Genomic DNA, 14,074 nt, shown 5'->3' with positions numbered 1-14,074 from the left:
ATATAGATTCTTCCACTTCAGATGTTTGAACCCATAGCATGTCAGTCACTGTAGCTCATAGACTTTGTAATTTATGTCCCAGACATTGCTGAGCAAAGGAAAACTATATCCCTACCGTGCTTAATCTGAATTCTGGACCACAGACTATAATAAAATGGTGTCATTTTATGCTGCTAGATTTTTGAGTGGTTGGTTATTTGGAATAAATAACTGAACCATTGCATATAGCCTGGCCCATTCTCTCTAGATCCTGCTCTCTGATAGAACATGATAGAAGATATCTACGACAATCAGGTAGGTCTCATGCATTTTAACCTAGTTAAAAAATAAGAAACTTTTAATAGAAAGTAACCTACTTGTTAAAGATTTCAGGCTCATCATTTACAAAATTTTACATCAGAGCATTTTTAAAAGTAGGACTAATAACTCCCTTCAGAAATTTCTAAGAATATAGAAGAGAATACAAAAGTAAGTCCTAAGAGATATAAACAAGATAAAATAAAAATATGAAGATAGAGAAATGTTTTGAGGTTGACAAGGAAATTTAAAAATAAAAACTTTCCATTGAAAGTTCCTGATCTGAACAGGCAAAGCTTACTTTCACCATTAAGGCGCAGTTAGGTTTGAGCTGTATTTTACAAAGTATGCTTTTTAAGTAATGGTTCCTACAAGAAAGATGTAAGTTTTTACATTCACATATGTTGTGATGGTTAAATATTTGTCTAGATGTTACTAGGAAGGTATTTTTTGATGTAACATCTACAGTCAGTTGACTTTCAAGATAATATTCAATAATGTAGGTGCGCCTCATTCAATGAATTGAAGACCTACAGAGCAAAAACTAAAGCTTTCCAGAAAAGGAATTCTGCCTCAAAATGTAATGTTAAAACCCTTGCTTGATTTTCCTGTCTGCTAGTTTGCCTTCAGATTTCAGAATTCCAGCCCCCTACTCCAGTGAGCTGATTTCTTAAAATCATTACCTCTATCTCTATCTCTTTATCTATGTTTCAGTCCATTTATCCGCCTATCATTATCAGTAGGATATATGTGTGTGAGTGTATGCGTGTGTGGATGTGTGTACTGTGGATTCTGTATCTCTGGAGAACCCTAACCAATACACACACTTAAATAAAATATACACACACATATTTATACATATATGTATATATACACATGTACATACACATACAAGCACTGAAATTAAATAAGTTTGGAAAACACTGAGATAACCGAATATCTGTAACAGAAGAATTTCTCTAAAAGTTGTCATGTATGTCACTATATTTCATCATATATACAGTGTTTCTCAAACTTATTTTTCCATGGAACTCTTTTGTTACAAAGCATCCTCTGAAACTTGTGTTAAATAGAAACCATTTGGACTTTCTGCAATGGGTTTGCCGCCAGAACACAGCTGTCCTGAAGATGACCCCTAAAAGCCAAACCGGAAAAGAATAGTCATATCAGCATTGTCAGCATCATTACTGGACACACAGATTTGAGCCAGTCTACCACTGTGGCCATCTGATATACACATATGGTGGCATTGACAAAAGAACCATTGAAAAACCATTGAACCATTGAAAAAGAGACTGCTGAGATGGGAAAGGGCATCTTAAAGTATGCCTGGGTCTTGGATAAATTGAAAGCAGAGCATAAACATACTGCATCATACCACCTCACCCAGCCACCACGCCCTTTTGCTGCCTTTCTTGGATGTCTCTAAAATTGGTGATGTTGGTACTGTCCCTGTGGGGTGAATGGAGACTGGTGTTCTCAAACCCAGCATAGTGGTCACCCTTGCTTCAGTCAGTGTTACAACTGAAGTAAAGTCTATTGAAATGCAACCTATGAAGCTCTGAAGTAAAGCTCTTCATGGGGATAATGTGGGCTTCAATGTCAAAAATATGCCTGTCAAAGATATTCATTGTGGCAATGTTGCTGGTGATAGCAAAAATGACCCCCCGGTGGAAACAGCTGGCCTCACTGCTTAGGTGATAATCCTGAACCATCTGGGCCAAATCAGTGCTGACTGTGCCCCTGTACTGGATTGTCACACAACTCACATTGCTTGCAAGGTTGCTGAGCTGAAGGAAAAGATTAATTGTCATTCTTGTAAGAAGCTGGAAGATGATCCTAAATTATTGAATGCTGATGATGCTGCCATCCTTGATATGGTTCCTAGCAAGCCCAGGTGTGTTGAGAGCTTCTCTGACTGGCGTCCTCTGGGTTGTTTTGCTGTTTGTGATATGAGACAGACAGTTGCTGTGGGTGTCATCAAAGCAGTGGACAAGAAGGCTACTGGAGCTGGCAAGGTCTGGGAGTCTTCTCAGAAGGCTAAATGAATATTATCCCTGATACCTGCCACCCTAGTCTTAGTCAATGGTAGAAAACATTCTCAAAACTCTTTGCCTCAATTGGTCATTTAAATTTAATCGTAAAAGACTGGTTAATTATAGGAATGCATCATTAAACTTTCAGAAGGAAAGGAGAATGTTTTATGGACCATTCTGGTGTTTTTCTGGTATGTGGTAATTTTAAGTTATTCATTTTAAAATTTGGTACTTTTTAATGGAAACAACTTGACCAAAAATCTGTTGTAGAGTTTTGAGAATTATTAAAACAAAGTTTAATAAAAAAAAAAACATTTGGGAAATTCTCCATTAGCATTTGAGGAAAAAAGAGAAAGCTTGGAGTAGCTACCACAAGGAGGCGAATGAAGAGTCAAAGAGAGTAAGTCAAATGTTTTTTACAAAGCACCCCTATCTAGATATTTTATGGAGTACAATTATTGTACAATTGGTTAGTCTATTTACTTTTTTTGTAGATAAAGTAAATTTGAAATATACACAGTTTTTGGTGTTAGCAAAGATAGAGTAGAAAATCAATAGGATATGTAATCCTAAATCATTCTTATATGTATAACATGGTTAGACTACAGAAAGATTTTCTTCCATTTACCCACACTATTTACCTAAGCCAGAACGCTGGCAATTTTATCTAAATTTCTCCCTCATCATCTCACATCAGTTAGGATGCAAAATCATATCATTACACTTGTTAATTTCACTGATATCTATATCCTTGCCTCAATCCTGATTACTTTAAAGGGTCCCATTATTTCCAAGTTATATTTAAATAATAACTTCTATGTTTGAATGTTTGTGTCCATGCCCCCACCTTGCCACTGCAATTCATATGCTGAAATTCTAACTCTCACACTGATTATATTAGGCAGTGTGGCCTTTGGGTGACGATTAGGTCATGAGGGTGGAACACTCATGATTATGATGAGTGCCTTTACGAAAGCATTCCTAGAGAACTGGCCCATCCTTTCCATCCTGTGAGTACACAGCTGAAAGGCACCATCTATAAACCAGAAACAGGGTCTTCATCAGACATTGCATCTGCCAGTACCTTGATCATAGACTTCCCTGCCTCCAGAGTGGGAGGAATAAATACCTGTTGTTTATAAACCACTCAATTTATGTTTTCTTGCTATTGAAGCCTTAATGAACTAAGACTATCGCCTTAGATTTTCCTCAGTTCAGTCATCAAAGGATTCTCCTTGCTGTAGCCAAAGTGATATTCTTAGAACATGATTAGGATCTAATTACTGTGAGGATTAAACCCATTACCTTAGTGATAAGATCCAAACTCAGATGGTCCATGATGTAGCTATTAATAAGCCATGGTCCTTTTCACTTTGGACCTTATTATGAGAAAGTAATGGAACAAATTGAGTTAGGATCTTCCTTCAGATTTATCCTTCACCCTATCCCGACATCAACCCTAAATCCAAACAACCAAATATGATTCTGTTTCCTGACTCAATTTTCTCCAATATTAGATGCCTTGCATATGTTTTTCCCATTGCTTAGGATGCCAACCAATAAGCTACTGAGATGCAAAACAGGAGCCATGTCTAAAACTTATACCCAGACTTAGATGAGTAAAAAGAAAGCAAATAGATCTAGGCAATTAGAAACCTGCACAATTGTTTGCAACAGAGGTTGAGGGTTTTAGAAATGTATTTCTAATTAAAAATCATACACATATAAGTATGCGATACTTGTGGAGTACCTACAAGTTTTAATTAATGAGGGTCAAATGCTAATAAGTGATGCTGTATCTTCATTTTCTCCTTGATTTTTTGACATTGCATTTTTAAAAGTGTGTTAATGTACTCTGAAGCTAGATGGCATAGTGTATAATTATCACAGTTGAAATAGTTGCTTGTATACTTAGGATAAAAAGGGACAAATATGTCATACTGTTTACATCTTAAAAACCTAAACTTGTAACCTTTCTGCTACTCAATCAGTTCTTTTTTTCTCACTTAAAAATTTAATTTTCTTATTGTAATATGATTTTTTATTTAAAAATTTAAAATATAGATATGAATAAAAATAAATCTGTGCTCATGTGTATTGAAAAATACATGTGACTAACATTTTCTCTTATATCATTCTATTCTTTCATTTATACAAATGTAATCTTTTTTATTTGCAAAACTGGATTGAACAATAATATTAGATTGTAAACTTTTTCTTGAATAAGATATACTATGTTTATCTTTCCGTGACATCACATATTTTTCATGGAATTAACTATCCAAGGCTGCATAATATTGCATGATATGGAACTGCTGTAATTTAAATAGTACATTTTCTATTATTGGGCATTAAATTTTTATTCATTGTTTTATTATTACAAGAAGTAAACTACAATAACATCCTTATAGCCCTAGAATTATTTAAAAAAAAAAGTCCTTCCCCCTTTAGGACTGATTTGCAGAGGAGAAATTGCTAAATCAAGAGGTATGGAAGTTCAATATACTAATAATGGGTTGTTACCTTTGTCTTCAGAAACACTGTGGCAGATTTATTTCCATTAACAAGAAATGAGAATCCCCATTTTCTCCACTATTGCCAGATTTATCTCTCTAACCATTTCTAAAATGATTCTTTAGATTTTTTTTTCAACTTCTATTTGCAACCAAATTCCCTAAGCCCTTGTCTTTTCTATTCTGGTTTTCTTTTATTTAAATAAAAGAAACTTCCACATGGAAAATATGACTTGTAAAAAATACAATAAGTCTAGAAGCGACCAAATAAGTCTAGAATACAGGAGCAATGAAAGGGAGACAGCTCTTGCCAAATTTCTAGGAAGGAAATAACAACAAAAAGATACAAAAACCTAGCTAAGTGATTTTACAGTGCCCATGCCTATTATTTTCTTGGACAGTTAAGTAGAGTAACAAAATCAGAGATGAGTGTGTATTTGTGTTTGTTCATCATTTTAGTCAACATAAATTACCTGTATTAAAGAAGAATTAGGTTTATAATCAGATAAGGAAAATGTGTGGTAAGATAGTAAAATAGAAAATGATAAAATTAACAGTATGTCCAGGTTGGACCTTGTAATAGTCAAATGGAAACAACACTTTAAAAAGTAAAGGAAAAAGAGTAAATTCAGTTGTCTGATTTAGTCTTAAAAATAATGATACATTCACATATGCTTATAAGCAAGGACTGTTTAAGCAAGCTGACATTGATATTCAGCTGATGTTGGAAAACAACAGCAGACACCTGACCGTGGTGCACAGTGGGTTATAAAACACAAGACTGTCCCTGTGTCCGTTTTTACACCTATCCAGCCTCTCTTCACACATTCTCACATACCCATCTTAATTTAACCAGGCAACCTGTACATTTACATGTCAGGAGTTTCTAGATCACCACAAAGGGCACTATTTTATGGAATCAGTGTAATTATAGCATTCAATTCTTACCACCATCTACATTCTCCTCTCTAGAAAATGCAGTTGTTTGATTTCAGTAAAGCCTGTGTATGAAATGAAGAACAACCTGACAAATTCTTTGTACTCTGGAAATAAATATTGCATATAAGCTTTCCTTTCCCCTTGAGGATTTCCCAGAACTAGGAAGGGCTTCGACTCTGCCCAATCAGCTAGGAGAAATGCTTGTCAGTGATGCAAAAGCAAGACATTTAATTATTTTAACACAAGATGGTAGCAGTAAGGGATAGGAAGAAAATACCATTATTAGCTGAGAAGGCAGCACTCTTCCTCCAACAAGAGCTGATCACTCTCATCAAAATACATATGAGTTAATCCGGTAAAAAGTATAAGAGAACTGAAAAGGTGCTATCATGTGGTCCTCTATTATTTCTTTAGAGATTCATAATCTTTTCCAGTTAAAGAGTGGTCAGCGAAAAGAGACTGAGGTTAGTGTGAAGAGAAACAAGGTCAAGACAAGACCCGAGGTTCTTAAACAGGGAGATTTTTTCTATGTGTGCTCTAAAGCAGCTTCTCACAGGTTTCTTCATTGTTGGAGCTGGAATGGAGAGAGACAGAAAGAAATGACTCACTTGAGATTCACACTAAAGAAACCCACCCAGGTTTCACATTAATTAGCAGGTGGTATTTTTTATGGCTAGGTAAGAGGTATTTTCCCCACTCTGCTCTTTTAATTTTTAACTCTTTGAAAGTATGCTAGCCAGCATCCTGGCAATTGCCAAAGAAGTGTGTGTGTGTGTGTGTGTGTGTGTGTGTGCGCGCGCGCGCGCGCGCACACGCGCGCGTATGCATCTACCTGCTAGTATGTGTGAGTGAAATGCTACCTATGTGTAAATACTCTTACAATGACATGGTACTTGACCATTACTATCCTCCATGAGCCATTTTGATAGGGGAGATTAATTAAGCAGAAACCTAATTTTTATAAATAATCTGTTTTCCCTTTTACAACACAGGGGTTGTTTTGAGTTGCTGTGTGATCACACATTTGCAGTTTTATTCCTCAGATTTTAATGCTGAAACCAGGCTGTTATTAACACTTGCACTCTCTTATTCTGATAGAATATAACAGTTTGCATTTTAATTAAAGGGCTATTGAGGGTAGTGACAGTGATGGGGGCGGGGTGATGGTGTGGCTTTTAGAATGTCAGAGTATCCAGTAGCCACAAACACATCATGCTATTTAAGTTGTACCTTTAACCAATTGCAGTTGGCAACCATCAGAATACAAAAGAAGCCAGGAAGGGGAATAAATGACATCTTTTAAAAAGAGTGAAGGGATTGATTTTTACATCAGTCACTTCAATGAGTGATTCTCTCAGCAGGGTGCAGGGAGGAGGCTCCTCTCTAAATGCTAGGAGTGTCTATGGATTTGAATAATGGATTAGGAAGTGCACAAACATCACGATTTTCAGATTTCTCCTGCTGAATCAGGACAGCTTGTCCAAAGCGTCAGGGGGAAAGCTATTCTTTACCTTGGAAACACTGTGACAGGGGGCCTGAATAATGACTTTGCAATAGGGAGAGAGTCCCCGAAGACCAATGTTGGATGAGAGCGAGTTAGAACGATCAGAGGTAGTTTGCTCTAGGTGGGTGGGCCTTGGAGCACTTTCCTGCTTGTCATTTTTATTCCATTAGGGTGTGTGTGGGGGCAAGGAACTGCAAATTCAGAATGCTTTGGGGAGAGCAGGTTGTGAGGGGAGGGCTAGGGAGGTATCCTAATTATTTCCTGGACTAGATTGTTTAATGATGCTGTCCTTAGGGACCCCCATGCTGCCAGCTTGTTACTCATTCCCAGAGTGAATATTACTTTAGTAGATAGAGTTCTGAAGTTTGTATGACATCTGAATTGAAACCTAGGAAACATTTATTTAAAAAAAAAAAGGCACTCTTCAGACTGCAGGAATTGGGAATTCTGTTAATAACCACTCCTGTATCTTAGGAAATAATTACATATTAAGAATATGCTATAGGGACCAATGTAAACAATCAAGGCCTCTAACACATTCATTGAAAAGAAAATATACGTATACCTTTACCTCGAGCAAACAGTGGAAAAGATGAGGGGAAAGGTCAGCTGTTTGGCAAGAAGAGAAGTAAGTATTTGAGTGGGAGGGGGCACATAACCAAGTCATTTTCCTCATCAGCGAACAGCACCAAACAGTTGCAGAATGGAAGCCGACAGTGTCTTTAAAACGAAAAGCAGAGTGAGTAGCCATATGTGAGGCTGTGTAAACAGGACATTTCTGATCCCAGGAGTTAACAAAGACAGTGCCAGAAAAATGAGTCACTCAAGCACTGCCGCAAAAGCCAAGGCTGAGGTTGGGGCTGAGTCATCTCAGAATCAGATCTAAACTCATGTCCCCGCCTCCTTGTCCAGGTCCCCTGCTTTGGGCAGGTGAAATGGAATCCTAGCTGTGTCTCCTCTCAACGCGGACTGGGCAGATATATGAGCCAGGAAATTCAGGATTTTTGAGAATTATTTTTTTAGCTGTAATTTTTCTCACTGAATTAGTCAAACCTTCTTTCCAGGTTGGTATCTATATTGGGGTGAAACTGTACTCAAAATGATAGCACACTCCAAGGACTCTTCAATAATTAACTCGAAGAATTATCCACATGCCCGTCTGTCCAAATCACCATGATTGGGTGAATAAAAATGTTTACAGAGAACACCTTTCCTCTGCCCCACTCAGGAAGTCCTTGGGTCCTGAAGAGTCGACTTTGGTCTCTGACTTCTAGGTTTAATGCCAGGCTTAGTCAGCCAGTGTGCCTTAGACAAGTCATTGGCTAAGACACAGGCATGATCTTCAAAGAACTAATAGTTTGTTGTTTTTTTTTTGGTACAATAAGTTATAGAAACATATAACCTTCAAAGATAACAGTTAAGTAAAAGATTTTCTTTAGTTTCTGTGAGTGAATACAGAATTAGCAAGGACATTTAAAATAGGTACAATATGTAAACATATACACACATGTATGTACGTATATACACACAAATACAGAATATTTGTGTGCCTGTATATGTTTAGTCTGAGGTGCATTTCAAAAGGAAGATGGATGATCCCGAATCTCTTCAAAATGGGTGGCATTTAGATAGGTAGAAAGAAAAAAACAAAGAGACTCTATTCACATTGAAACACAGGTAAGCCTTCAGTACAAAGACAACACCTGTCTTGACTCACATTTAAGTAGGATGCCAGCCACTTAAAAACATTCCTTGAATCCCCATAACTCTTTGCAAACTTTATATTTAGACACTCTTGAGGATGACCAACATAACACATTAGAAGAATCAGGATTTGCAACCAAGCGTTACCTGACTTCAAAACCCACAGTGTTTGCACCATATGTTTTAGATTAAGGTAGATAATTAGAGAAACTGGCAGCTTCAACTTTCTCAATGACTTAAAAGCATGTAGTAAAGTCAAGTAGGCGACAGACATGCAACTTTACTAGAGAAATTTTACGTGCACAGAATTAAAACATAGAATCTTTAATAGCTTTTAGCAATAATTTTTCATACATGTGCTTTCATTTCTTCTTTTTATTCCAAAATCAAATGCTGTCAACCAGCATAACTTCAATGAGAATTCAATCAAGGCTAAAGAATCACCTTTTTCCACAAGCCTAATGACTTTCACCATAGTCTTTACTGTATTAAGATAAGGGAACCTAATATTTTATTTCTAGCTTCCACCTTCATTTTTCCTTTATTATTATTTTTTTTAATTTAAGGACAAAACATAAAACATTTAAATAGTTACGCAGACATCATTGCCAAAGTTGGTGACATGGATCAAACTGTTTTGTTGGCCAGGAAAAAAAACAGCACCGGCATGGGACAGTTAAATGTTTGTTTGGGAGTTACCCTGTGGAAGTCCCAATGTTGGGTGCCCAACGAAGCCTCAGGTTGTCAAACAATGGACATGTGAAAAAGAAAGGGTTGCAGAGATCTAGTAATGCTAGTGTTGGTTTTTATAAAATGAGTCCCTGCATTTTTAATATTCTGGAAATGTAGAGAATAATTTATTCTTTTTCAACGTAGAATAAATTTGAATTAATTCACTCATGAAAGATACTCTGTTGAGCATGTAATACTAAACAAAACAAGGTTCCTGCCTTTAAGTGTTTCTCCAAATTAGACTTTAAAAACATGTTTATATTATGTTTTACATATGATATATGTTACATATATCAATTAACAGAATTACCATATTTTTGCAGATTTTGTATGATATTTGAATTCTAATTTTTTGGTAGCTTTGGTAGACTAATGGCTTCCCTGGAGAAATAAAATCACCTTGGGATAGTTGAGTTGGAGATAAATAATAAACTGTATAAAAATAAATTCTAACGAAATAGCGTGAATAGCTCTGTTCTGTCTAAAATGAAATAGCTATGACCAGCACAGTAGGACAAAAGACCAACTTTAAGAACAGAAGTATTTTGTACATTTATATTCTGAGAAATCTTCATTATTAATAATGACCTGCAGTTTTATTACCCAAGGCTAAGGATCTCCATCTATATATCTACATTTTAACCATATTTCCAGAGAAGTACAATGTAAATATGTATGTAAATTTATGTAGCAGGTATGAATCTTAGTCCACAATCAGAAGATGCAGGTGATACCACAGTTCTTTTTTCTCTCTTAAAAGTGGATTTAATATCTGCGAGTTCTCACCAGTGAAATATAGGAATTTCACTTTGAGTAATGTTGGGTTATCTTCTTACAAGGATTTAAATATGGAGGTGACTGAAATCTTAATTGATGGAGGCTGTCACTTTACAAATTGCTCCTGTTACCCTATAATGCTGTGGTCAATTGGCAACCCCTGCCATCTGGCTCTTTAAAACTGATGTTCTTCCAGCTTTACAACGACCTAGATGAACCTGGCGGACATTATGCTAAGTCAAACAAAACAGGCACAGAAAGACAAGACCGTATGATCTCACTTATATGTGAAACTAAACGAAGTCCAGCTGATAGAAACTGAGTAGAAGGGTGGTTACAAGGAGTTAGGGAAGTGGGATAAATGGGAAGATATTGATCAAAGGATACAACTTTTAGTTATGTAATTTTGGAGACCTAATGTATAGCACAGTGAGTAGCATCATCATGTATACAATAATGTATCCTATACTTGAAATTTGCTAAGGGAGTAATCTTAAGTATTCTCACCACACACATACACATAAAAGGTAACTACATGAGGTGATGGGTATGTTAATTAGTTTGATTGTGGTAATCCTTTCACTATATATATATATATATCTCAAAACATCACTTTGTATACTTTAAATATACAGTCATGCATTGCTTAACCACAGGAATGCGTTCTGAGACATTTGTCGCTAGATTTTGTCTTAGTGCAAACATTGTCATGTGTACTTACACAAACCGAGAGGGTATAGCCTACTACACACCTATACTATATGGTATACCTTTGGTTCCTAGGTGATAAACCTGTACAGCATATCAATGTATTGAAGGTTATAGGCAATTGTAACACAATGGTAAGTATTCGTGCATCTGAGCATATCTAACATAGAACGGATACGATGAAATTATGATATGAAAATCTTGTGATACCACCATTGTATATGCATTCTATCATTGATCAAAACATCATTATGCAGTGGAGTACATAATTTTTGTTTGTCAATTATACTTTAATTAAGCTGGAAGAAAAATAGAACAAGACCTCTGATCTAAGCTGGTTCTGAGATGACCCTTAAATAATCTTTCCTAGGCCTGATATTCCACAACTGTTCCTTTTTCTGGGGTGCAGGGACATGCCACCAGTCTCTGCCACCCTGTCTCTGTCTTCTCCTTAATCTAAGGAGAGATTAAAATTTCCTCTCTTGGGTGGAAGTTTCTACCTCCCTTACATCCCCTATTCAAATCTCTTCTTTCCATCTGTCACCCTCATCTTCTCCTTTCCTGGACTTTAGAAATATAGAAAAATTCTTAATTTCCTCTATTATATAAAGAACTTACATGCTATATAATTTGGAAGTTTATTTCTCACTAACCCTGTTGTGAAAGTATTTGAGCAAGTTTTCTCCACGGAACAGTGCCATGCAAGCTACGAATGTACAGTACATCAGTGTACATCTGAGCATGCAATACTTAGAATTTACTTTTAACTATGTTTAGCAAGGCAAATCAATGTTATTCTAGCCATTTAAAACAATTACTTAATAAACATTCACAGTTTTGTTGACTTGAGTACCTTACGAGCTTTCCTTTCATTTCCCTACCTTCTACTCCCTAGTCAAAGCGGTCAGGTGCTGGACAAGCTCATGTGATATGTTTTTTCTCTTCTTAAATGAATGCTTTGCCATTGAGTCATCCAGATAATTAATTAAAACAATGAAACTTCCTGGTGTTAGTAGACATATCCCTTTTCAAAAATCATTTGATAGTAGACACTAGGCATCTCAAAGACTTGCAATAGAGAAAAGAAAAAGTGGTTGTTAAAATAGCTTGGTACAGTTGCTATGAATAGAATTTTTAACACAAAAATGTACAAGGAGTACAGTGTTTACAGTATATAAAGATGCTTTAAATAGAGTATTTCTGTAATGCAGCATCTTGTGTTTTTATAGTTCCCATCGTACTCAAAAATATTCTTCAACATAAAGACAAAGTCCAATATATTTTCATAGTAAGAATTAAGAGTTGAAAACATCAGAGAATATTAAGAAACTGAAATAATAATATATAGTGCTTTCTGGTTTCTGTATATTCTAAAAGTGGGTGTTTATGCTTATAAATTAATATATAAAGAGTTACTATCAAATTCATGATATTTAAAAAAAATAAATACCAATGCTTTGTTTAAATGCTGATATCACAAGGCTTAAGCTATAATTATTTTCTTGAGGACATGTAGGTTTCAGAATGATATATATACTTATATATAATTATATATAGACTGGGAAAAAGACTAAGCAAAGTAGTATAAAAGTAGAATGAATCTAGTAATAGCTAAAAAATTAAGGCCTAGTTTATACATCTGTAGATAAGTAAACTTCACTTTTTAAAATGGTATCTTGCTTTCTTTAGAATCACTTATACTCAAAATAATTAAGCATTTTAATTTTTATAGTTATACTTGCATTTTTTCCATGTTACACTTCCTTGCAGAAATAACAGTCTTGGGGAGAGAGAGAGAAGTGGTTTGGGGTTGCTTCAGGCAGCATTTTCCTCATTTATTTGATAAATATTTATTGTGTTAGTTACTAAGCATACAGCTGTGAATAAGACACAGTTTAATCCCTCACACAATCAAAACCAGATCATTATTAAATTAACAATGATTATGCTTCAAAGCATATATAGACACAATTTCTTGATATTGAATTAACCAATTGTTTTTCCTACATGTGCATGCTGGGTACACATAGTACACAGATATTTTATTTCTAGCAGTAATCTTGGCTATATATTTACTCTTTCACTACAGATTATGTATGTCTTATTGTCTCCATGGCTTTGTTATGTAAGGAAACCTAGATGATTCTGGTAATTGGATAATACAAATAAGAAAATTCAACAAAAGTTGAAACGGGATATTTTACATTTAGAAATGGGTCCAGAGTCAGTTTGCTTATTGTCTACTCCTAAAGTTTGGTTTAGAAAGATATTTCTTTTCTCACACACTACAGCAGTACTATTACAGAAAGATTGTCAGTTTATAATATTTCAAGAATAGAGTAGAGTAGATTAGGGTAGGGTATGGTAGGATAGAATTAGAGGTTGTTAAAGTAAGCTGTCACTGCATAACAAAACAAAACTGTATAAGACAAAATCATTTTATTATGCTCATATGTTCTATGGTTAGAAAAGGCACAGTGCAGATGTCTCTTCTCTGTTCTACAATATGTGAGTTTTCAGCAGGGAAGACTTAAAGACAGGAGGCTGCATGAAGGCTGGGACTGGAATCATCTGAGGATTCACCCTCTGACAGGTCTCCATGTTGATGTTGACTCTTGGCAGGAATTCACTGGGTGTCAGACAAAACAGGAACATGAGGTCTTTCCACATTGTCTTCTTTACAACCTAGTGACTGGATTCCGTGAGTGAGCTTCTGGTCAGAAGTTGTATTTCCTTTTATGACCTAGTCACTTGCTGTCTCTCTGATGTCTGTCTTGCCATAGACACAGGCCTACACAAATGCAAAAAGACCATGGACCCCATATATTAATAGAGGATGTGAATGGCACAATGTCAGCAGAACA

The 14,074-nt window shown here is 35.7% G+C and overlaps 1 pseudogene; it reads left to right on the top strand.

The window, feature by feature from the left end:
- The first annotated feature begins 267 nt into the window (after positions 1-267).
- Positions 268-2,345, top strand: LOC105717387 (elongation factor 1-alpha 1-like; annotated as a pseudogene).
- The last annotated feature ends 11,729 nt before the right edge of the window (positions 2,346-14,074 follow it).

This window comes from Aotus nancymaae, unplaced genomic scaffold (genome assembly GCF_030222135.1).
Source record: "Aotus nancymaae isolate 86718 unplaced genomic scaffold, 86718_ANA_hifiasm-v0.15.2.pri h1tg000059l, whole genome shotgun sequence".
Lineage (NCBI taxonomy): Eukaryota > Metazoa > Chordata > Mammalia > Primates > Aotidae > Aotus > Aotus nancymaae.
Note: the sequence above shows the minus strand (reverse complement) of the source record. Positions and strands in the feature narration are given on the sequence as shown.